Source organism: Herpailurus yagouaroundi, unplaced genomic scaffold (genome assembly GCF_014898765.1).
Source record: "Herpailurus yagouaroundi ecotype Mexico unplaced genomic scaffold, PumYag 186, whole genome shotgun sequence".
Lineage (NCBI taxonomy): Eukaryota > Metazoa > Chordata > Mammalia > Carnivora > Felidae > Herpailurus > Herpailurus yagouaroundi.
The window spans coordinates 28453960-28478643 of record NW_024412417.1 but is presented as its reverse complement, the minus strand read 5'-3'; the positions used below and the strand labels follow the sequence as shown (position 1 = coordinate 28478643).

At 40.4% G+C, this 24684-nt stretch overlaps 1 long non-coding RNA gene across 5 annotated transcripts in view; it reads right to left on the bottom strand.

The window, feature by feature from the left end:
- The window catches only part of LOC121042900 (uncharacterized), a 254016-nt gene that overhangs the window by 81716 nt on the left and 147616 nt on the right, over positions 1-24684 (bottom strand). The window lies entirely within an intron of this gene.

Here is a 24684-nt window from a genome sequence, read left to right as displayed (position 1 = left end):
GAAAGATGAGATAAGGCAGGATTTGGTCTCAACTTTGGCCTCATATGAGAGTCACCAGTCTTGATACCTGGGTCCCAACATCAGAGATTAATTGATCTGGAATGCAGAATTAAAAGGTATCCAGGTGATTCTAAGTATGTCAAGATTTTAGACCAAAGAGACAGAGCTATGTTCAACCAAACTGGGAAAAATTAGACATAGTTAAAGGGGTTTCTTTCATCCCGTCTGAAGTTATCTCTCAGCTTAGAGCCCAATGAGGTCAGTGTGTGTAAAAGCAGAAGGTAAGGTATGAGCCAGTCCCCTACCCTTGGGGCCATGGTCATTGGATCATGTCATTCCTGGTGCCCTGGCCCACAGCATACCAAATGGAAACTGTTCTTTCAGCTCAAATAGCTGGTCCACTTTTACTTTCAATCTTCAAAGCTAATTTCTTTGAATAGAGTTTTGATTTTCCATTTCATTCTGAAAACTTTCTACCTGAATGAAGGGATGGCTTAGGTTTTAACAATTCTCTTTGGAGCCTTGCAGTTGAGAATCAACTATTTATTGCCTGACTACCTCACTGACATCTGCCTCCTTACAGTTTTCCATTTATAAATGGAGGCAGCTGCTAAAGAAAATGGAAAGAGGACAGTCCAAATGCTCCCTAAATCTCCATGTGTGTCTCAAGTCCTCTGGATTTCTAAAGCCTTTTATGAATAATCCCCAGAGGTTCCATTTAAAATGGACTCTTGTTTTACTCTTCTGAGAATTTTTATATATCCCCCCTGCCTTTTTCAAATCCAGATCTACCTGGTTTGGTTATACCCATTTAGCCATTGGCAGCATAGGAGTCACTGATCTGAGCCCCAACATTTTTTGGTTTCTCTGAAGTGGGGGCATGAGAGACTATTGGGATGTAAGTAGTAAGATTATGATTAAGTGGGATGTGGGCAGGACTTTCTTCTTGATGCTTTTTCAGCAATAATAGTCCACCCTTCATAGTAGAGTCAGCCAGCAAAAGGATGTGAGACCATGGGCTTGGGTCTTCCCATTTTGTAATGGAAATGCATTACATACCCGGACATGTGCAGGTACAAGTTCAGATTGCTGTTTCTGACATCCTCCAAGTCAGGGACAGGCACTGAGGAAGAAGGACAACATCAAAGATGCCACATGCCCTCACAGCAGTTGTCTTCACTGACCCTTCTGTTGCCTCCAAGGACTCAGGGCACAGAGCCACCTCTGCGTCACCTGCAGGCATCCTCCCCTCCCCATCCAGATCACTGCATGCAAGCCAGGTCCAGGCCTTCAACTCAGAAGCCCAGGATCTTCCTGGTCTCAAGAAGCTAACCCTATCTGTCCCTGTACCTTTCCAACTCCCAGTTCCAGCCTCTCTCCTCTTTCCTTCACTGAGTCTCCACATCCCTAATAAAAGAAGACTGGGAAGGAGGAGTTAATTGCTTGTGGAGGCCTGAAAAATTCTATTTCCTGGTTTGAGGCCAAAGCTGCAAAAGAACTTCCAAGGCAAGGAAGTCCAGCCTCTGGCAGAATAGGAAAGTCTGTCTACATACTTGGGATAGGGAAGGAAAAAAGGTGCTTCTCATTCACTTAAGGAGAACAAATAATATATCACATTATCCTGCCTCAAAACTAAACTTTTCCCCAGGCCACCAGCCTATCTTGCCCAATACAATCTAATGAGACCATCTAGAAGCAGCAACCTTTTTCACTCTTTTAAAAATTTTTTTTTTCAACATTTATTTTTGGGACAGAGAGAGACAGAGCATGAACGGGGGAGGGGCAGAGAGAGAGGGAGACACAGAATCAGAAACAGGCTCCAGGCTCTGAGCCATCAGCCCAGAGCCCGACGCGGGGCTTGAACTCACGGACCGCGAGATCGTGACCTGGCTGAAGTCGGACGCTTAACCGACTGCGCCACCCAGACGCCCCGTCTTTTTAAAAAAAAATTTTAATGTTTATTCATTTTTGAGAGAGAGACAGACAGTAAGTGGGGGGGGGGGGGCGCGAGAGGGAGACATTGAATCTGTAGCAGGCTCCAGGCTCTGAGCTGTCAGCATAGAGCCCGAGATGGGCTCGAACTCACGAACCATGAGACCATGGCCTAAGCCGAAGTCAGACGCCTAACTGACTGAGCCACCGAGGCGCCCCACCGTTTGCACTCTTAAAGCCCTTATATTTTGGATTATCTAATCAATTACTTTTGCATTATCTAGTCACACATATGTGAGTCTCATTTTCCTCATTGGGAATCAAAGCCCCTTAAGTGCCAAGAGCAGGGTGCTTGCTTCATTCTTCGACAACAATGATGATATCTCCTTATACCAGGCATCACGAAAGAAGGACCAGGCCTTTACGGCATTTCCAGAGCTGGTCGTACTTCTCTGGAATTATTGCACCACCCAAAGGTAGGATATACCCTCTATTTACATCCCACCTATTCCTCCCTCCTGCAAAACAACGAGATGGAATTTCTTTTTGCTCTCATGAACAAAAATTTGGACCCAGTGTAATCTAACTTGAGAAAAAAAAAAAAGGGGGACAACTCTCATACCATTCATATCTGGAAAACCACATGGAAACAAATACACTTTCTTATAGCTTATCAGATGAGTCGGACAAGTGGCCCAGGCTTAAGATGACCTGAGAACATGACATGTGGAAACTTGTCTGTAAATTTGCTAAACCAAACTGCCTCTTTTTAGCCAGGAATCCTCTCCTTGTTAGGATTCCATAAATAGCATATCTTCCTCTCTATTTTTCTACCTCATCTATGAATAGAATCAAATTTTGTGTGTGCTGTGGAGTGGAAGATTATGAAACTTCCTGTCTTCCTTTAAATATTGTATTGTGGGTGAAGTTACGGTTTCAGTTGATGCTTGTTCAATAAAGTTCTATCTCAATCACTGCTTTAAGATCTGGGGCCTCTGCTATTCCCCCAAAGCTTCTATTACAATACAGCAACTGCTACAATGGTGAAACTGTTGTGAAAAGAACATTCTCAAGCTAGCATTTCAATCGCTAAGCCGGTTCTAGAAGAAAATTCACCTGGCATAGCCAAGATTAGGCTCAGATCTTCAATTACTCTCCAACCACCTACTTCAATGTTCTGCGCAAAATAACAAGGGATTGCATCACTTTTACTAAATTTAGTATTGAGATGTAACTATTGCACCTGTAACCAACCAGGTATTTTTTTAGTTAGGGTAGTAGACAAGTTGTAATGCACAGAGTTGAACTACTTCTATAAAAGAAGTAATTTGCTCTTGAACACACCAAACTTTACTGCACTCACACACATCCCATATTATTGTACCTACACCCACAGCAAATCCAGTGCCGTCATGTGATTTATCAGTCAATTTAGAAAAGTTACAATGCGGGGCTCAGTTGGTGAAGCATCTGACTCTTGATTTTGCCTCAGGTCATGATTTCACAGGTTCTTGAGATCAAGTCCTGCATAGGTCTCTTCACTGACATAACGGAGCCTGCTTGGGATTCTCTCTCTTCCTCTCTCACTGTCCCTTCCACTGCTGGGGCACATGCATTCTCTCTCTCTCTCTCTCTCTCTCTCTCTCTCTCAAAATAAATAAACTTAAAAAAAAATAAAAGTTACAACGCTTTAAGTCTGTCAGCAGAAGAGTTCTTCATCCCCTCTCCTTGACTGACTGGAGCAGGAAGGGATAGAAGACACAACTTAGGTGAGGGTCTCGAAAATACTAATATTGATGCATGCTTTCTCTGGATTCCATGTAGACTGATCCCTTTCACCAGCAAAGGAGACTCCCAACCTGGCCGCCCACCCCACTGCTACTGGCCCCCTCAGTCCCCAAACTCTGTTCTCTGGTGACACTCTATAGTCACCCTGGTTACCAATTTTTAGCTCCCTCATCTGGATTTCTTCCATGGCAACGTGCGGGCTGCAGGAATGGAGGACAATCCATGCTGTTTCTTGCCCCATCACACCACGGTGTCAGTCCCCTCCAGTGCTCACCCTGTCACAGCAGACACAAGCCTGAGGGCTACAGCCTGATAGACTCCAGCAGAGAAAGGACAGTCTCCCACCCCTCCAAAGCTCCTTCTTGGAGAGACCTGTCAAAGAAGTGCTGCAAGCTCTTTTTAATCTCAACTGGGATGGGACTAAATAAATACATACATACATACATACATACATACATACATACATACATAAAGATATCTCTTTGTCTCTTCGTGCTAGTCTAATGTCACATTAGGAGTGATGTTCTTTGGGCCTTATCTACTTAGGGTCTGGCATTTTTGTTCTTGACAGTGTGTGTCTGCGGGGGCTATGACTTCCTCTGGGGAAAGGGCTAACGGGTACAATGAGAAAAGAGTTAGCAAGTCATACAGGAAAGGCTTATGGATGTTTTCCACTAAAACCTCAGATACAGGCAGCCTCCTACTTAACACTCATCAAATCTTTTCCTGCGTTGACTTTATTTTCATACTACAATACTTGAGGTTTACAATAGCCTATGGGAGGTGATGGGCTCTGTAGAAAAAGCAGTGTTAGGAGTCAGACAGACCAAGTTGTCTTTAACTAGCTTCGTGAATATAATAATCAATTAAGTCTTCCTCACTGCTGGTTTGTTCATTGTTACCTTGGATAATAACAAAATCTACCTCTTGAGGTTATAAAACTTCAGGGAAGTTATCGTAAGCACTGAGTATGTACACTCTGTAGAAACTTAATAAGCTTTTTAAAATTTTAAGCATTCACTTAAAATATGAAATTAGGCAATAATCTTAATTTTCAATTCAACCTGCCGTTCTAAAACTTCTGCTCTACATTGTCAGTTCTAATACATAGGTTGATTAAGCTATCAATGACTAAATTGTCATTGCCCAGGTATTGGCAAAGATGCAGGGAAACTGTCAGTCTCATATGTAGCTCATTGAAAAGCAGTCTGCCAGAAGGAAATAAAATCTCTAAATTATGTGCATTTTAACCGAACAGATATACTTCTAAAAACTTATCCCAGGAAAATAATTGCATAAATATTGCTAATAATTGTGCAAAAATGCACGTATAAATACTTTTATCATAGCATTTACACAGCTAAATATTAGGACAAATGGGGGATTAGTTAAATAACTGTGAATTTACCCAGAGCATATGTATAGAAGAATGATGTAGTTTTATTTACTGACTTAAAAAAGATGACCACCACACAGTGTGTGTCTGTGCATGCACACATAAAAACACACATACATACCTGCATATGCATATGCAGGTACACAAACATTCATCACATATGTGATTCCATTCTACAAATATTTAAATAAATATGGAAGCATCTGGAAGGCTGAATCCTATCATCAGTGGTAGAAATAAGGTAGGATTATGGATGACTTAAAAAATATTTTTCTCTACCATTGAGCTTTTTATAGTGAGCATGTATCTTGTTTTAAATTTCTGAGGAGCAGAGATTCATGTGCAAATACTTCATGGAAGGAGAGTTCTCAGAAAGAACTTGGAAGGAAAAAGGAAGCAGGATAGAAAAGAGGAAGAAACCAAGCCAGAATGTCTAGCTTCAGCCTCATCCCATGGGGAGCTTTGGAGCATCTCCCTCATCCATCATCCAGATTACCCACCATCCTCTTCCTCTGACAGCACTTATTTCTGGTGGTGCAGACGTCTTGCCTAGTGCTCTGACCTATTCCCAAGGAGCCAGATCCCATGGTTTGCATGCCCTTATCAGGACAGTTATTTTCTTTCCTCACAAACTACAGTGAGGGTACCTGATGCCCCAGTGTGTCATCTGGCTGCCAAACATATTTCTTCCTTCCCCTCATTATGTAGCAGCAGCCCCACTTCCCCAAAATGATCATGGTCAGTAGCCTGGCCTTTTATGGTGACTACTTGTTTTGACTACTGGTCTCCTGGCATAAAAATCTTAAGTGACCAATCGCAGCCATGGTGTTAAGTTTAGTAGGACTCTTGTGCCCCTGGTGGAAATAGACCTACGAAGCCTACAGTCGCTAGAGCAGAAGCAGATTGCCCTAGTGGGACATTGAGAATGACAGGGAATGAGATCATTCGTCTTTGTACCACATAGTATGGCTCCCTGTTTACAACTTATCAAAATCTTTCAATATGCATTGTTTTAAGATATATACCAGAACAATGGTGTTATCTCCAGGCTGGCAGCTCAGCTGCTGCTTCAAGGGTCTGTTCTGTCTTCTTCATCAGGTTAGCAGCAACTAGGTCACGAAATAGGTGGAAGGACCCGTGATCCCCTGGTTATGTATCCACACCTACTTTCCCATATAGTTGGTCCCTCAGTCCAAGGCTGGTCCCTTAGTCTGAAGCAGTATCAGTCATTCCTCAAGCTTCCCAGAGTATTGGGGTGGGGATACCCACCTGAGCCAGCCTGTGAGCCATCAGCAACTAGCACTCATAGCAGCTGGAAGATAGGTACAATGACCCATAAAATAGATCTGGGCAAGAAACCAAGAAGTGCATCACTTCTATAATTAGAAAAAACAGCAATAGAGCTAAAAGAAAGATTTTATATTCAGCTACCTTTTAAAAATACTATACTTTTAAAGTGTTTCAAAATGCAATAATGTTTATTGTCCCCATTTCTTAATTCAATCATTTCTTAGTAATTTATAGCTTCTAAATTCAATTGTTAATTCAATCATTTATTTTATAATTTATATCTTGATGGACTTACAGATACTTATTTTACGCTTTGGGTTATAATCCAAATAAATTATTTAATTATCTTTTTTTTCCCCTCAAATTGTTCTAGCTTAGGCCATTAGGAACTTTTCAGTTGGTTCTTTTTTTTTTTTTTTAATTTTTTTTTCAACGTTTTTATTTATTTTTGAGACAGAGAGAGACAGAGCATGAACGGGGGAGGGGCAGAGAGAGAGGGAGACACAGAATCGGAAACAGGCTCCAGGCTCTGAGCCATCAGCCCAGAGCCTGACGCGGGGCTCGAACTCACGGACCGCGAGATCGTGACCTGGCTGAAGTCGGACGCTTAACCAACTGCGCCACCCAGGCACCCCATTTTCAGTTGGTTCTTGTGCCTCTTTTAGAACACCACCATAGATTTGGGTGCTTTAGGTTTTTTGAGTTAGCATATGCATTTTTTTCGACATATAATTCACATAACAAAATGTACAATTTTAAAATGTACACTTGAGTAGTTTTTAGTATATTCACTATATTGTCCAACCATCTCTTCTAATTCCAGAACATTCCATTACCCCCACAATAAATCCCACATCTATTGACAAGGCAATATTCCCCTCTTTCCCCAGCCCCTGAAACCAGTAATCTATGGATTTGTCTATTCTGGACATTTAATATAAATAGAAGCAAACACAAAGTGACCTTCTGTGTCTAACTTCTTTTACTTAGCATTTTTTCTAGGTTCATCCATATTGTAGCATGTATCAGAACTTTGGTCCTTTTTTATTGCTCAATAGTATTCTGTTGTATGGATGTATCATATTTTGTTTATCTACTCAGCCTCTGGTGGACATTTATGTTATCTTTACTTATGAGCTAGTATGAAAAACATTGCTATGAACATTTTTGTGCAGGTTTTTGTTTGTGCATGTGTTTTAAATTCTCTTGGGTATATACCTAGGAGTGGAATTTCTGGGTCATCCAGGAATTCAATGTTTAATTTTTGAGGAACCACAATGCAACTATACATCCATTAAATAATCATCATTCAGCACTATTTGTCCACTTTCATGTATCATTTATAACCCTCTTGTCAAAGTAATTTGAGATGGTTTAGAGTAAAGAAATGCGCAACATGATATTATTTTAAAAAATTAATGTAGTAAAAAAGCACAGGATATGTAATATATGCATAAGTGGTTCTTAATCTTTTGGGACTATGGGTCCCTTTGAGAGGCAAATGGAAGCCATGGAGGTAGCTGAAGAGAATCTGATATTTAAGACAGGGAAGCCCTTTTATCTTGAACATGAGAGAAGATGGATTCAGCAAATGAGTGTTACATTTGATTTGGAAGTTTCCAGGAACCAGAGCTCCTCCTCCTATGGAAAGGAGATCCTAGTCTCCCTAGCTCCTTATTGCACAACTGTCACCCAACTATAGCTTTATGCTACCACTTAGTAGAGCAGAAAACAGACATATAACTGCATAATTTAAAACTGATCTGGGGCACCTGGGTGGCCCAGTCGGTTGAGCATCTGACCTCGGCTCAGGTCATGATCTCACGGCTCATGATCTCACGGGTTTGAACCCCGCGTTGGGCTCCGTGCTGGCAGCACAGAGCCTGAGCCTGCTTCGGATTCTGTGTCTCCCTCTCTCTCTGCCCCTCTCTGCTCACACACACACACTTTCTGTCAAAAATAAAAAAAACATTAAAAAAAATTTAAAACTGATCCTAGGAATCTCACTCTTTTTTTTCTTCAATATATGAAGTTTATTATCAAATTGGTTTCCATACAACACCCAGTGCTCATCCCCATAGGTACCCTCCTCAATACCCATCACCCACCCTCCCCTCCCTCCCACTACCCATCAACCCTCAGTTTGTTCTCACTCTTAAAAGTTCATGGGCACAAACCAGTCTTAGAAACCTAAGATCAACTGGTACAATTCCCTGCCTAGTGTCGGCCTGCCTCCATATTGCAACAACTAGCTTACTGACAATGTTCCCTGAAACATCCCAGTTTAGTCTACCTGCTCACCAGCCCCAGACAGGAGGAGGTTCTTCCTTTCCATGGTACCTGACTTAAGTCATTCACTGTTACTGAATTAACTGCTTCCCCGGAGAACCGATAGTTCCTTCCTAGTGTACTCGGGTACAATGATCCAGACAAGACAATCACAACTGTCAACAATTTCTTTTCCCATCAGGCTTACTTAGTGTTAAATTCCATTGCATTGAAACACTGACATCCAGTGGTTTGCTGAACCTGGTTTGCACCAGTGAATAAAAGCCAATTATGCACATCAATTTCCAACTCTACATTCAGTGACAGGATGTTGTTAGTTTGAAATGGACCATGGTAGAAGTAGTTACACAATGTGAATTGGCATTTCCCCAAAGAGCCAATTGATAAATCTTTACCAGCATACCACTGCTGACACCCCAGTCCTTACACACCAAATCTTACTCAATTATTCCTTTTACACAATGCTCCATCTAGCATTGTACCTAAGTATTTGACATACACACACCTCACAACTGTCTCCATTACACAGATAAGAAAAGTTATATTTAGAAACATTAAATGTCCAAAGTTCACAGAAAGTAGCATGTCTGAAGCTCAAACTCAGGTCTTCTTGACCCCCAAATCTACACATATGTGTGCATGATTTATACAATAATGTTCTTAAAACCATTTACTATTTTGATATGAAAAACATTACACGTGTCTATATAAACTTGTGCATCTGTGTCTTACATCTAGGCTGAAACACAATAAAAAAATAAGTTAGAAGAGAATATTTCTTTTATGGTAGTTGTTAAACAAGGCAACTCTACTTATCTTGCAAATTAATTTGGGAAAAAATGTACCATAAATCCTTTTTTTGCATGCTACCCCTCACCACCTGAGGGATTTGAAGGCTAATCCTAAATTATCTCATTTCATATGAATTTCTTCTTATCCCCTCCTCCCATTTATATCTCCCCTTTATACCACTGTTCTAGTCTCTTTTATTCAAGGATCATTTTCAGTGTTGGTTAGTGTCTCTTTCACTACACCATGAGCACCCAGATATCATCTTACTCCCTTTCAGTTCCCAGAATAGCACTGTACACAGAGTCATTTCTCAATAGATAGTTGTTGAAATGAAATGAATCATCTCAAGATGACCCAAAAGAGCTGATCCTTGTTTTTATTTATTTTATGACCATCCCTTTCACCTTGCCACAAGAACCACTCACTGCTTCCATATTCAACACTCACCTTTTTTCTAAAGTCATAATTCTCTGTAAGTTTTGGCATCAAATCACATATAGGGAAGAAGTACTATTGAAGACACTGGGCACCTTGTCTGCTTGCTCTAAAATGGGTCCAACCCAAGAATTTCTTTACTATTTCCCTGAAGAGAGTTACACAGTTTATACTCTCTCTGAACAATGACACAGCGTTGTCCAACACTCAGTAGAATTTGCATTATGGAAATATTTTACCTCATCTGTCTAAAATTATATATTGCTAACATGTGAGTCTATAAATCAGACAGTCTGAAAGAAGCATTCTAACTCTTAATGTATGTTTTAGTATATTCTAAGTCTAAGCAGTTGAGTCAAAGAAACTGTATTTGCCAGTAACCTTAGCCATCCATGTTTTTGTCTCTAAAGGTCCCCAAAGCATCAATCATTATATTCTACCACTGAGCCTCTTCATTTCCAAATCTATTGTATATTGCCATATTTTGTTTTCGGGCCCCCTAGGGTTGGAAGGTATAAGGTTCTCTACAAAAGTACTCAGTATATCATTAATCTGAATGTCTTGATACTTGTCATAAAGAACAAAATTGTTTTCTTTTCAATTTCAGCCTGTTAATCTTACCTAGAAGCCTTTGTACCAACCCACCTCATTTTTTCTCCCATCTCAAACTTCATAGGGACTTATGCTGTTGTTAGAACTTTATACTTTGTAGCCTTTACTCATAAATCATCTACTTAGGCCCATAATCATTTAATTTTCCTCTTCAGTTAACTCTCTCTAGGTAGTATAAATCAGATTATTACATTATGTATTTGTATAATTTTCCCAAAGCACATCAAAGAATTTCATGATCCCATGAACCATTCTCACAGCTCTAGATAGAAGATATGAGGGAAAATAGGTATGTTTAGCCATGGAGGAAACTGAGCTGTGGAACATTTCAGTAAATTTGAACCTGGTGTTAAATATGATCCTATTTAAGCCAGAATGACTAAATTTTATAATATCAGGCTACTAGACATGTTTCTATGGACAGCCAGATATGCTTTTGTGCATTCTGTTACTCTTGAGACTACAGACTTCCCACATTATTTCACAGAGCAGCCCCAAAACACCATTCGCTCTGGTTTCCTTAGCAACAACTTGCCACAAGCCTCTGGTGAGCTATTCCATGATGCTTATTTGCTAGTATTGATCCTGGCCATTCTGGACTTTTTACCCCACATCCGATTCTAGATCAGGGTGAACAATACTCCACATCTAGAGACATGCAATCGAGAGAAATGGTTAAGAGCACTGGCTTTGCTCATGAATTTGAAACTCAATTCCAATACTTGAAGATGTTCTTTCAAGCTCCTATCTTGCTGTTTCCTCACCTGCAAAATGGAAGTTAGTAATGGTCCTCACAGGAGTTCTGTGAAGCTGGAATGACAGAATGCATATCGAGTCCCTGACACTGGGTCTAGCCCAGTACTTGCTGAGGAACATTGGCTATAATTATAATTATTATTATTTTTTATCACCAGCACTGCCTTAGCTAAACTGCTAATCTGCCAGCAGTTACTGCACCAGGCAAACCCTACTGGTTCCCTGGGTCTACGTAACCAGTTTTGTGTATTTTTCTTCCCCCTTCCCTTCTTCCTATCCATAACTCACTTCCTCCCTTAATTAGCTCCAGAGGAAAAGACTTCAGCATCCAGATTTCCTCACCTCTAACCTAAAAATCTAGTTCTCCAGAACAAGGGCTAGGTATCTAACAGAGTAATCCAGGGATTTAAAAAAGAAAGAATCCTTTTTGAGAAGGAAAACATGGCTTTGGATGAAATCCGGCTATCATAGCCTATGAACTTCCCTTAGGGCTTCTTTAAAAGAAACTATTTTTGCCCTGCTGTTCAAAGAGACACCTGGGATCGTTTCAGCAAATTAGCAATGATGACTTTCTACTTTTTTTTTTTTTTAATCTCTTTGCCCCTCACTAAAATCTTGTCCTTGGGGGCCAATGACAAGACATCATAAAAAATACTTTATGGTATAGACAACTTAATTCTAAGTGCTTATTTAGTGTAGTCCTGTAATTTTTGTGAAATAGGTGGAACCACATCAAGCTCTCATATTTACATTACTGAGTTACTCAAATTAAATTCACCATTATAACCTGATGTAAAGTATGAAGTTGTCACTCAAAGAGACAAAAAACTAAAACAAACAAGCACACAAAGACTTACAGTTTAACTCTAAGTGGGTTAGCAGCTTAATCAGGGCAGTTGAGACAGGGAAAGCAAAGGGACCCCAGCAGAGAGAAAGCTGTTTTTTTTTTTTTTTTCCCTCTGCTCCCTTTCCTGCTTCTACTCTAGCTAGGACCCACATCCTCGCCCTACACACGCCTTAATGTATGTCTTCCTTATAAGGGACAAGGAGTTAATGATTTCTCTGGAGTCTTCCAGCACAGTAGATAACATCTCAGGAATGACTAGGCAAGGCCATCATGTGCATATTCCAGATCACTGGTGCTCGCTAAACATCTTGGTGCCAAAACTCTCTGGCTCCAGGGAACGAATGACTTATGATGGACACCTGCACCTCGTCCTTGTTCTCACCCGTTCCTGGATGCCTGAAAGGTGACGTACAGCACAACTGTCAATAAAATTCCCATATCCCAAGCAAAGATGAGACTCGTGCTCCTCTCCCTTCTGAGTCTCCTAGACACTCTGTATCTGACCTCTCTCTATATGCCTTCAGTAAACTCTGCTTCCACTTCCTGGTGGCTTACATTTTATTTCCATCCTACATGAAGCCAAGGACCCTCTTGGCTGCTCCTGTGGGTCCCCTCTGAGTCCTCAGATGCAGCCTGTCTGAATCACAGTAGTAGTCATAAAAATGAAATAACAATATGCATTAGCAACTATCATGCAAGACACAGTGCAAGATGCTCCACGTGCATTTTCTTATTTCATCCCTGTCTGAAATGCTCCTGCAGGCATGATTCAGAAAACAATGTTATTCTCAGTCTCCATTGAGTGGCACTCAAGGCACCTTTCAGAGATCAATAATCCCTGTCCAGAGACTGTCCTCACTCTCAGATGCCGAAGTTAACTAGTTAAATGTCAAATTAAAGGGGGCATGAGAGGAGCCCCTGGGTGGCTCAGTCTGTTTAGCATCTGACTCTTGGTTTCAGCTCACGTCATGATCTTGTGGTTTTGTGAGTCCATGCTCTTTGTCGGGCTCTATGCTGACAGCATGGATCCTGCTTGGGATCCTCTCTCTCCCTCTCTCTGCCCCCCCCCCCCCCATTCTCACTGTCTCTGTCTCTCCCTCAAAATAAATAAATAAACTTTAAAAAAGGGGGGGGGAGGAACAAGAGAATCAAATATTGTCTAATTTCTTGTATCTTTAGCCAATAGAAGATCAAAACTTCCCTTAATGACTCAGGTTTTAACTCCAAAGTCCATCACGAAGAGAAAATACTGGCTTCTCTTAAGTCTTCTAGCTCAAAATCTTCACTAAAATTCCAGTTGAGTATAATTTAAATGTTGGTTTCCACCTCCTGTTTCTAGTTAAACATCAATACAATCAATATAGAGATGAAAATATCTGGATGCTGAGTCAGGGGTTAATTTAAAAGTAAAAACCCATGAGAAGAATGACCATTTATTGGATAAAAGTGTGGGCTATAATAGCAGTTCACAACCGGGGGCAATGTTACTCCCCGGGGAACATCTGACAATGTCTGGAGACATGTTTGGTTGTCACAAGTCAAGAGCAGGGGGGACTGCTGGCATCTAGTGGGTAGAGAACAGTGATGCAGCTAAATATGCTCCTGTAGGATGCACAGGACAACCTCAAAGAATTCTCCAGCCGATGTTGTCATTCCTAGTCTAGAAAAATGTGAAGTTACTTCTCAGTTATATTCCAATTCTCTAAAACTCCTCCAAAGAGATGGTTATACACCTCTCCTCTGTGTTCAACCAAGTCTGTATTCTCACTCTTTTTTCCTGGTTAAGGCAAGGATTACTGCAGATCAAATGAAAAAATGGGGAGGTGGGTGAGGATCAGTCATTTTTCAACTTCATTCCTTCTGGGCCAATGTGAAGTGTCCAGCAGGGAAAGTTAAGGGTTGGAATTAGGTAGATTTTGAAGAGATACGGGGAGAACACAGGACTGGCCCTAGAGAAAATGGTCAACTTTGTGTCCCTGTCCCTTACATCTGACCCAATTCCTTTTATCCGTCTGCTTCTTCCTCCTGGCATCTCACACTGCCATTTTCCCTGCAGGGTGTTCCCCTTGCAGAGGCTACCTGATATAAATCTTTTTGATGCTCTCTCACTCAAAGAAACCAACCCACTATTGAATGATGCTTACCTAGAATGCATTTCATGAGAAAGGAAGGCAAGAACTAAGACCGGGCAGGTTTTTGCACCAAACCTGAAGCTAAGTGCTTATGTGCACTATCACAAAAAACTGAGGCAGGTCCTCTCAGTCTCATTCTGTGGTGACACATCTGCAGCACCATACAACTAAGTAACTGACCTAAGATTGTATGGTTAGCAAGTGGTGAATGTGAATTCAAACCCAGGTTTTTCTGTTCCCAAGGCCATGCCCTTTTTACCACGTAGCTCCCCAGGTCACATTTTACTTTCTATTAACTGGTGCATTCATCCATAAATCCCTGAAGGGTTCATTGTATTGGTAGTAATTACAGACATGTAACCATTTTGGCTTGACACATCTTCCAGTGGGCAGGTCCATCAATGCCCATTAATCAGGTCAAGTAGGCATGACATTCTACCACCTATGCAGAGTATCATACCTGGAAGGACTTTGAAATATAATTCAAGCAGACAGGTCTTCCTAAGACCAACTGCCAGTCAATACCATTTATGATAATGTATTGTAATCATAAGCTAAAGCATGACTTGCTTTAATAAATCCAGCTCATAAATGGGACATCAGCTCCCTACCCATCTTGTTTGACTCTGAATCAGGTCACTCCTCTCTCCTTCGACTTTATAAATATAATGAGTCATATCTCTATAAATTATTTCCTTATAGGGCATCAAGGACAAGAGTAGCTTTCTGTGCTCAAGTGGTAATACCCAGAAGGCACAGGGGCGTCTAAAAAGCTCCATCTTATCCCATGGGTTCTTAATTCATTAATGGATTTTAAGAGGTCCAGGTTTATAAAATTTCATATAAGTATGCATTTTCTTCATATAATTGATGAAAACTTTCTTCAAATACTCAAAGATAACTATTGTTCCTGAACTTAGAAATCATATTCTCTCCTATCCTACAGAGCTTATCCCATAGTTTCTGCTGCTACTCCAGTGCCCCGAATTGCAGTATAAAGGATTTAATTCCTTAATACTAGCCTGGGATACTGGGTGCATGAGGACAGAGAGCATCCTTGTATCTACCCTCTCTATCACTACATGCCCAAAGTTCTGGGGATCCCATGATCTTTATCAAGAAGCCATCCATGAGTGCAGGAAGTGTATTGGCATATTAATAATTGATGTTTTAAGTTGAAGGTGATAGAGTGAATGTGACCTCCTTTGACTTGTTTTTGGAATCTCTGTGGGAATTCAGTAGAAGTAAAATTCAAAACTTCCCGTGTACAGTAGCCACCATGCTTTCTGGTAGTTATTTCCCCACAAAATAGTCATTTTCCCATCCTTAAAATATAAGTATCTTAAAATTGAAATAAACTTTCAACATCTAACCCCCTATCCAGATCAGGAATTTGATCTTGCAATATCCTTTGCTGAAAGAGTCATCCCACCTATATATGGGTTCTCTCAATGATATGGCTTTGACTTGGCTTTTAAGGCAGCCTCTTCCATTATTTTAAAGAGAGTCAGAAGTGTGCAGACCTTTATTCTGCTGAGTTACAATCTGAACCAACATAACATTTATTTGATTTCTTTTATTTAATCAAATATTGAGTATCTACTTTGTGGCCAGTACTACGCCAGGCCTGGGGGATACAATGCAATTGTGGCAGACACTATTCATAATCTCCTTGAGATTAACATCTAGCTGATGACTGCTCTAGAAGTGAGCCAGAGTGATACCTTCCCCTACAGGACAGTCCAACATTTGAGATGGTGACCAGGTTCTCTCCAGTTGTATCTTTTTTCTAGGCTATATACCTTCATTTCAAGTGTCTTACAGATACCTTCATTATCCCAGTCAGCCTCTTCTATGTTTCTCAGTGGTCATCTGAACAATGGGTTGCCTAGAATGAAATGCAATACTCAAGTCTGGTGAGTCTCAGAGTCTGAGATTTTTGTGAAGACAAAAATCAAGTCTGATGATTTATTGCACAGAGCCTAAATTATGTATTTCATAAAACTTCTCTCAGATGATACTGATGCTTTAGCAAATTTCTGATCAGCAAAGAGAACAGTGGAACCCATGGAGAATGCCAAGGTGACTCTCCAAAGATTCAGCTAGCCAAAGCAGAGCTCATTATGCTTACCCACCAGTACTGCTGTTCTTGCATGACAGCAATGAGGCTCCACCACTGCAGTCATGCCACCACTTCTGAGCTAAGCTAGGTGTAGGCACCCACGTCAGCTCCGGACTCTAAATCCAGTCACACTCTCTGCCTAGCACTACTTTCTTCACTCCCTTCATTCCCTACTTTCTTTACTCCCCCAGTAAAATTCTTGAGCAAAAAAATGTCAGTCTGTTTCCTAGGGAATCTGACCAAAGACAGAAAACCCATTGGGGTCCAGATTTAAATAAGTCCAATTCAATGAAGTTTTAGAGCTGAAATGGTTCTTTAGAGTTGTCCCACCCTCCACAAGTGGCCCAGCTCTGAAATGGCCACATTGCCCAACTGTTGCTGTGGGTGAATGTGCCTTGGGTGTGGAATCTCTCTTCGGCTGTTAACAAGTCCCAACAGCTCAAAGGATTGAGTATCTAAGCCTTGTGGGTGATGGTCCACAGTATCCATTACAGTCCCAGAGTGACCATCTAGAGCAGTGTTCCATCTATCTGCATTGCATACATAAACTCTGTGTGTGTGTGTGTGTGTGTGTGTGTGTGTGTGTGTGTGTGTGTATTTAATCATGAGATTTCATGGCTAATTTGTTATTGGCAACAGAGCTTAGATACTGCCCTGCCTAATAAACCTACCTCATAGTGTTGCTAGAAGAATATCTGAAAATAAATGTGAATCACCTCATATGAAAGGAGCCTTATCCACCTCTTTCAATGTTTGCACTTCTCTGTTTTCTGCATGATAACAAGATTTTCAAGAATGGACTCTATTTATAGTGTTACCTCCCCATTCCTTCATGGTTCTCAATGTGTGTTCCCTAGGCCAGCATCATCAGCATTATCTGAGAACTTTCCAGAAATGTAAATTCTGAGACCCATCCTGGACCAACTAAATTAGAAACTCTGGGCATAATGCCCAGCAATCTGTGTTTTAACAACCTGCCTAGGTGATTCGCATTCATGTTAAACTTGGTAAGCACTGCTCTAACTCTAATTTCCTAGACAATATTCTTGCCATCCAAGACAAAGATGTGGGCTCATCTGACTGTTCCTCTTGCTTCTAGTCCCCCATACTCGTTTTTATATTCCTCTATTCTACCCATTTTCTTATTATATTCTATGATCTGTAGAAGTGTGTCTTTTCTCATCACTATGCCCTCATCTAGGGCAGGTATCAGCTATGTTATTTTTGCATATCCAGTGCTTTGCATTGTTCTTACACATAATGAATACTCAACAAATTCATTCCATTAATAAATATAAAGCACATACTGTTTGCCATGGACTTTTCTAGGTATCTCAAAAAACTCGTATTTAACCAGAAAAGATACAACCTCAAAAACAAATGCAATAAAGTGATGCAGATGCTATAGCAAAATATTAGTAATGATATCCCTTGTGTCTGGCACTCTCCTAAATCGTTTGCATGTGTTAATTCACTTAGTCTTCACAGTAATCCCATGAAGTATGATTCTAGGAAAAGAACAGAATTCATCCTAAGGAAAATTTACTCTTTCATTTAGCTATAATTTTTAACAAGGTCTTGGTTATACAGGGCAAGACCATAGCCCAATCTGGGATACAAAAGATAAAGCAAAGATAGCTAAAGTGAAAGATGATAAGTAGAAGGTTGTCTTCCTTGGAGGTTGGTGTTTTGATAACTGATTTTTTTCTTGTCTCCCATGCATGAACTGGGGAGACAGAATAAATGGATATATGATAATGTCTTAAAAAATCAATAAAATCTTAGCCTAAAGAGTAACTCTCTCAGGGTAAAGTTTTAGACACTGGGAGTAGGGGTGGAGATATTGGGGTAAGGAGTCTTCAAATCATAGTGCCTATGATGATCAGCCTGCTTTACCTTTAAGGTTATCTTCCTGTCATTTCTCAAAACTATGGAAAACATTTTTGTCATGTGATACTTCAAGCAGAAAATTAAGAAAGATTGTTTTATAATCTGAAAGAGTTGTTGAAAAGTAGGATTTTAATACTATTCATCCACAGAAGAATTTCTTGGATTCCCTATCTTGAACTTATTTCTCGGCAGATTCATGACTGGTGTTTGAATTATTCACCACTATTTACATTGAGCAATTAATTCTCCCCAGTGTGATCTGACCATCTCTGAAAAGCTATATTATCAGGCAAAGAAAAAAATCCATAATATCGGGCAGCTGAAATGATTTTGTAATTAGCATGACATGGTTTTCTATAATGTCACATTAACTCTGAACATGAGAAAAGACAGGGAGTAAATCGAGCTCAAGGTGTTAAGTAGCCCCCTTTCTAGCACATGTAAAGGAAACCATGCCATATCCATCATGTTTCACACATCCCAATGCCTACTGTCATCAGAAAAACAAGGCTAGGAATCTGAATGATAGAAATCCCAGGAAAACAAAACAGGCAGTGTGGTATAGACTGTACAGACTGTAGTAATGGCCCATTCTTCACCTCCCCCTCTATCCACAGGTGATTTAGTAGTTGTACCCATGAAAGAAACATAATACATTTCCTTGCCCTCTGATTTTCGGTTTGGCCACATGGCTTGCTCTGGTCAACAGAATGAAGCAGTGGTGACAGTCATGTTCAGTTTTGAGTCTAGGCAATCAGAGGCCTTGTTTGGTTGTGCCTGCTCTCTTGACCTCTGCCGTCTCCACGAGAAAAGTTTACTCCACCTGTAGGTCCCTGCAGGAGGATGAAAGACTCATGGATCAGAGCCACAGCAGCAGCTGTCCTAAGCAGGCTCCTTCTAGGTTGAGCCGAATCCCTAGCCTCTGTGGTCACAGCATGAGAAATAAATGTTTACTGTGGAAAGCCAGGGACGTTTTATGCTACTATGCAGCAATACTGTGGCCATGGTTGACTGATACCAGGGGGCATCTATTCTTTGTTTCAAGATGACTTCAAATGCAAACTTGAAAGTTAGCAAATAATGATAACTGAGTTTCACCTTGAAATGTACTAAAAATAGGATAACCAGAAACAAGGAAACCAGAAACAAAGACTAAGAAAAATAAATGGCTCCTTGAACTGGCTTTCATTTTAAAGATGATAACAGAGAAGAATCCAGTCTTTCAGTGAAACTCAGGGACTGCCGCTTGACACTTTTAATTAAAAAGACATTAAAAAATTAACACAGAACTCTTCCCACTTTGCTCCAGGGCAGCTCATGAAAGATTGCCTCTTCGCTATCAGAATGCATAATATCTATGTCCAGACCCATCTGCTTCCCCTTCTACAGGAAAGATTGTGAATGTCAGTGCCTCCAGTGAGAAACTGTCCTGTCGAGGCTTAATTTCCTCGGCACTGATAACATAAAAGCAATCTGGCAGAATAAATTAGTGGATGATTCCAAAGCACACATTTTTGATCTTCTGCCATATTCCTGACAGAAATCATAATAGTCAAACTATTTTTCACTACCAAGAATGGAAAGACCTATCTGAAAAGGCGCAATCCTGTTTTATCTTCTTAAAAAAAATACCTTGCAAAAAACACCTTGTTATGCTGGGAGGCATAACTTCTTGGACAGTGCTTCTAAAACACTAATCTACATACAAATCACAGAGAGAGCATGTTTAAAGTGGATTTGGATGCAGTAGGGAGGGAGTGAGCTCCAAGATGCTGAATTCTAAAAAGCTCCTGTATGCGGCTGATGCTGCTGGTCCAGATACCTCGAGGGGATCATTCTTTATCTATGAGCAATCTTTGCAAGTTGAAGTTATCCTGAACTTCAGGACTGATTTTCAGTACCAGGAGAGAATTTGGTGCAGTGGAAAGAACAGAGTTCAGGGCCAATCTAGTTGGTTAAGTAGCAAGATTTAAATCTCGCCTATCTACTCAACTTGCTGCGTATTTTTAGACACTCTCAGCATGCACTTCTTTGCCAAAAAAATGAAAATAAGCACTGTGGGAAAGGAGTTAACCTAGAGAAAATCTTGTTAAATGGTCATCCGTCAATAAAGTGAGTTCCTCTCTTTTAACACAGTAAAATCTCAACCATAATCTCAGTTTCCCTAATAAACTGACCTATGTTGTATATTTGGAGGGGAGTTTATGCATGCATGTTCTGTTTGTTTATTTATCTTGTGACAAAATGCTTCAATCATGAGGAGACATGGAAACAACACGTTCTGAGATGTCGAGATGGTTAAATGCTATTTATCTGATAAAATTTCATCAAAGGCACACTCTTCACTAAAACCGTGATAAGTGCTTTGAAGTATATAAAGACAAGATTTCACACCCTAAAGGAAGCTAAAATCTAGAAAGGATCAGAATTGCATTTTGTATGGATGGTGTTATCTTCTTCTTGAATCTGTTTAAGACTTCCCTGTATTCTGGGACTGAATGCATTTCATTAGTATTGTCCTTGTGCTTTTAAGAGATATTGGGTTTTGTAAAATTAAAAAAAAAAATCCCTTTTCAGGAAAGGACTTTTAGAAGCTGTGTACATGCCTTTCCAGCCGGTTTCTTCTGAAGTCAAGCAACATTAAACATTAAGTCACTGAAATGATTAGGACAAAACAAAGGCACCTGACATCGCTACACAATTCTTTTTTTTTTTTTTTCAACATTTATTTATTTTTGGGACAGAGAGAGACAGAGCATGAATGGGGGAGGGGCAGAGAGAGAGGGAGACACAGAATCGGAAACAGGCTCCAGGCTCTGAGCCATCAGCCCAGAGCCTGACGCGGGGCTCGAACTCATGGACCGCGAGATGGTGACCTGGCTGAAGTCGGACGCTTAACCGACTGCGCCACCCAGGTGCCCCAACACAATTCTTAATGTATATTTTTAGATGGGAGGAAATTGTTGAAGTGATGGATTCTTAGAAATAACTTCTTAGTTGCTGATTAATCCTTTAATATCACTAACCCTCATAACCCTCATTAAGAACATCTACTTTACATAATTTAGGAGGAACGTAATAGTTGCTCAATAAATGACAACAATTACTTATTCCTTGATCCCTTTTTCTTAGGCTTTTCATATAAGATACCAGGTATCTCAAGGCAATACAAGCTAGACAAATTGGGCCATGGGGTTTTGCCTTGTAATCTCCCATGTAAAACAGAAAGATGAATGTGTAGCTTCACGTTATACGGCCATTTGTATTAAATTCAATCATTACTCTAGTTTGTCAGCACACTTTCTTTGTGGACCCCTATTACTTCCTCCCAGAGCTCTTATACAAAGCATCTTATAATCTTCTCCCCTGGAACTGGAAAGCCCCCACCTACATTCTGTCCCCAGCCCTAACTAACAGAGTTTATCACCTGTGCCAGCAGCTGCTAGAACTGGTGATAAGCCCAACAGGGCCCTTCACTAATAACAAAGCCTGAAGCTATGGAAAATCACATAGTTGGAAAGCTTCTCAGGAAATGAATTGCAGAGCTGTGAAACTGAGAGCCAGGGGTGGGATTTGTTTGTTTGTTTGTTTGTTTGTTTCCAACTATGAATGCCAATCCTAGGCTTCTCTAAGTTGGCAGAGTTTGTAATTCAATTGTAAACACTCCTATTATATATCTATGGAGTTGTAACTGGGTTATAGCAATGGACAGCCAACTCATGCACCACCTTCTAATATTAGAAGTCAAAGAGAATGTAGAAAGTAGAGAATTTTTATGTTTTTGCAAGACTTGCTTTCCTTAGTTTGAGATTCCTAGTGTAATCAATTGCCTCCATTTATTAAGCACCTACTGTGTTCTAGGTACATAGTTTATCTTATTTGACTATAATAACTTTATGAAGTATCTAAAGTTTTATCATGCCAATTTGCAGATGAGAAAACTGAGATTCAGAGGAGTTAAGTATGATTTTGCCTGGATCAGAAAACTGTGAATTGGTGGAGCTGGGATTCACAGTCTCTGTGACTTTAGTACAGCTCCAGCACACAAAATTGTTTTTATAATATTACACCAATGTATTAAGAAAGTGTCTCCTTTTCCTCTGGAAAGTGAACTTGAGAATTGATGAAATAGGGAAAATCAAATAAATGACAACCTCTAATTGCCACTGTAGTTTCTCACCCCCAAATCTTTTATAAAAGTTGTACATGAAACATTTAGCTGATTTGAGTTTCCCGTACCATCCATGGGCCCCTATCCAATCTTTAGGGAAAACGGTGAGCTAATGAGCAGTCAAATGTCAAGAGACTTGAGGTCAAGTTAGAGGATTGGAGAGAGAGATCGTCAGGCAGCCTAGGAAGATGGGACAACTGAGAAATGGAAGGCTTGAGCACGTCTATGTATTCATGGAAGAAATTTCTACATGAAGAATTTGTTTTACTTGAAAAAAAAAAAAATCCCTCCCTTAGCCAGATCTGCTTTGCTGGGAGAATATTTTCTTAAATCTCTTCAGGGCAAGATTGGGAAAAGAATGTGCTGAGGTGGTAGCCAAAAGAGGGAGTCATAAGGAGAAAGAATGTGGTAGATGAGAGGAAAGACAGGAATCTGGGGAGGGAGCTTGAAGAAGAAAAATGTTGGATGGGGAATGTGCCGGATGAAATGCAGTGTGCTTCCTGAGGTGACCGAAGCTCATGATCTCTAGGATTTTCAGTAGAGGCTGCCAAAAGTACTCGAACTAATGAAGAGGTGGATTCCTTGTCATGATTGATGGCGCTGGACAAGAGAACATCCGACGCCGGGCTACATCCAGAATATGTTAGCTAATCTCCGGCACCACAAGAGAAAAGGACGCAGACTACACCAGGCGGTGGGGAGAATTAGAGCTTTTGATTCCCCTGAAATTGACAGCACTTAAACCTCTCAGAAGCCTCATGCCTTAGAGTCTTGATAACGTGGCTCTGCCCTCATCCTATAGCTCCTATTAGATGACAAAATAAATGCGCTGAGGCAAGATTCACTTTAGAATCATCTTTGCACATCCTCTGATGTTTAGTAGATGTAATGCTTGATACATTTTTATATTAGTAATTAATAAATTGATTTCCAATATATTTGGAATCCACATGAAACTTAAAGCTTTATGTCCTTGAACAATTTATGTAATCTCTCTGAGTCTTAATTTCTCTAAATGTGAAGCTGAGATAATAATACCCCCTTTATAGGCCCAGTGTAAAGATTAAAAGGAGTACTCTTTGCATGTAGGTGTGTATATATATGAAATATAATATTCACATAAAGCATTTGGCACACTGCCTGGAGTGTGGAAAGTGCACGAGTCATGGGTGTTAGCCGGTGTGTTTAAGTTATGAATACTTTTTTTCAGATCTTGACTTTGATCTGAAGTACAATCCCATAGACTGGAAAGCAAGAGCTGTCATTACATTCCTGCCAGTCCGCAAGCCTGGCTTTCTCTTTTTTTCCTCTACCTCCTCATTCCTATACCCAAGTTTGATACCACTCAGAATTAACATGAGTGCCACATGGGGTCCCTTCACAACTTCTGTGACCACTTCTCCCCATCTCCACACACACAGACCCCAGCATTTATGAATTTTTGAGAAAATTGAGTCTTTGAGGGTCACAGGGAAGAGTCACCCTGCAGACTGTGTAGCACTCTTGCCATCACACTAGCCCCACCCCCCTCTCTCCCTTTTGCTATTTTCCTCCCCCTGAAAAGTGGCAAGAAAATCTGTTCCCTTAAGCAGTACGGAACAGTGAAACTCAAATTTACGCCCACTCGGTCCAGCCTTTCATTCTGAGTGCTTTTCCCAACAAATGTAGTTGTTTTCCCCTAGGGAATTCTCATGAATAAAAAGTCTCTGTTCTGATATGTTATCACTAATATAATAAGGAACTCCCAATGGTGAGTTTCACTAAGCCTATAATAAGTTTACCAGGGCAGCTACTGAGTCTTTTCCTTCTTTAGGGTTCTTCACAAGTAGATTAATGTGTTTGTGCAGAAGGGAGCCTGAGATGCTCTATTTTCCAGCTTGTCTCATAATATAAGATCTTGCATTTATAATAGGGGTTTTCCTAAATGATCTCAGATAGAAGGAGTTAGAATTACCAAAGCTCAGAAAGCTTCAGATACCTAATTAGCAGCTGAGCAAAGATAAGAAATTGGGTCTCCAGACCCCTAGTTCTATGTTCCTCTCACAGCATATTACATTATACCCAATGCTCTAGCTCAACTAAATAAACCTCTGTAGACATCTGATTAGAGACCAGGAAGTGCCCTCCTTCCTGATCAAGGCTGACCTCAAAGTTCTAACACATTTATTTCTATTTTAGTTCTTAAAAGAAGAAGAAGAAGAAGAAGAAGAAGAAGAAGAAGAAGAAGAAGAA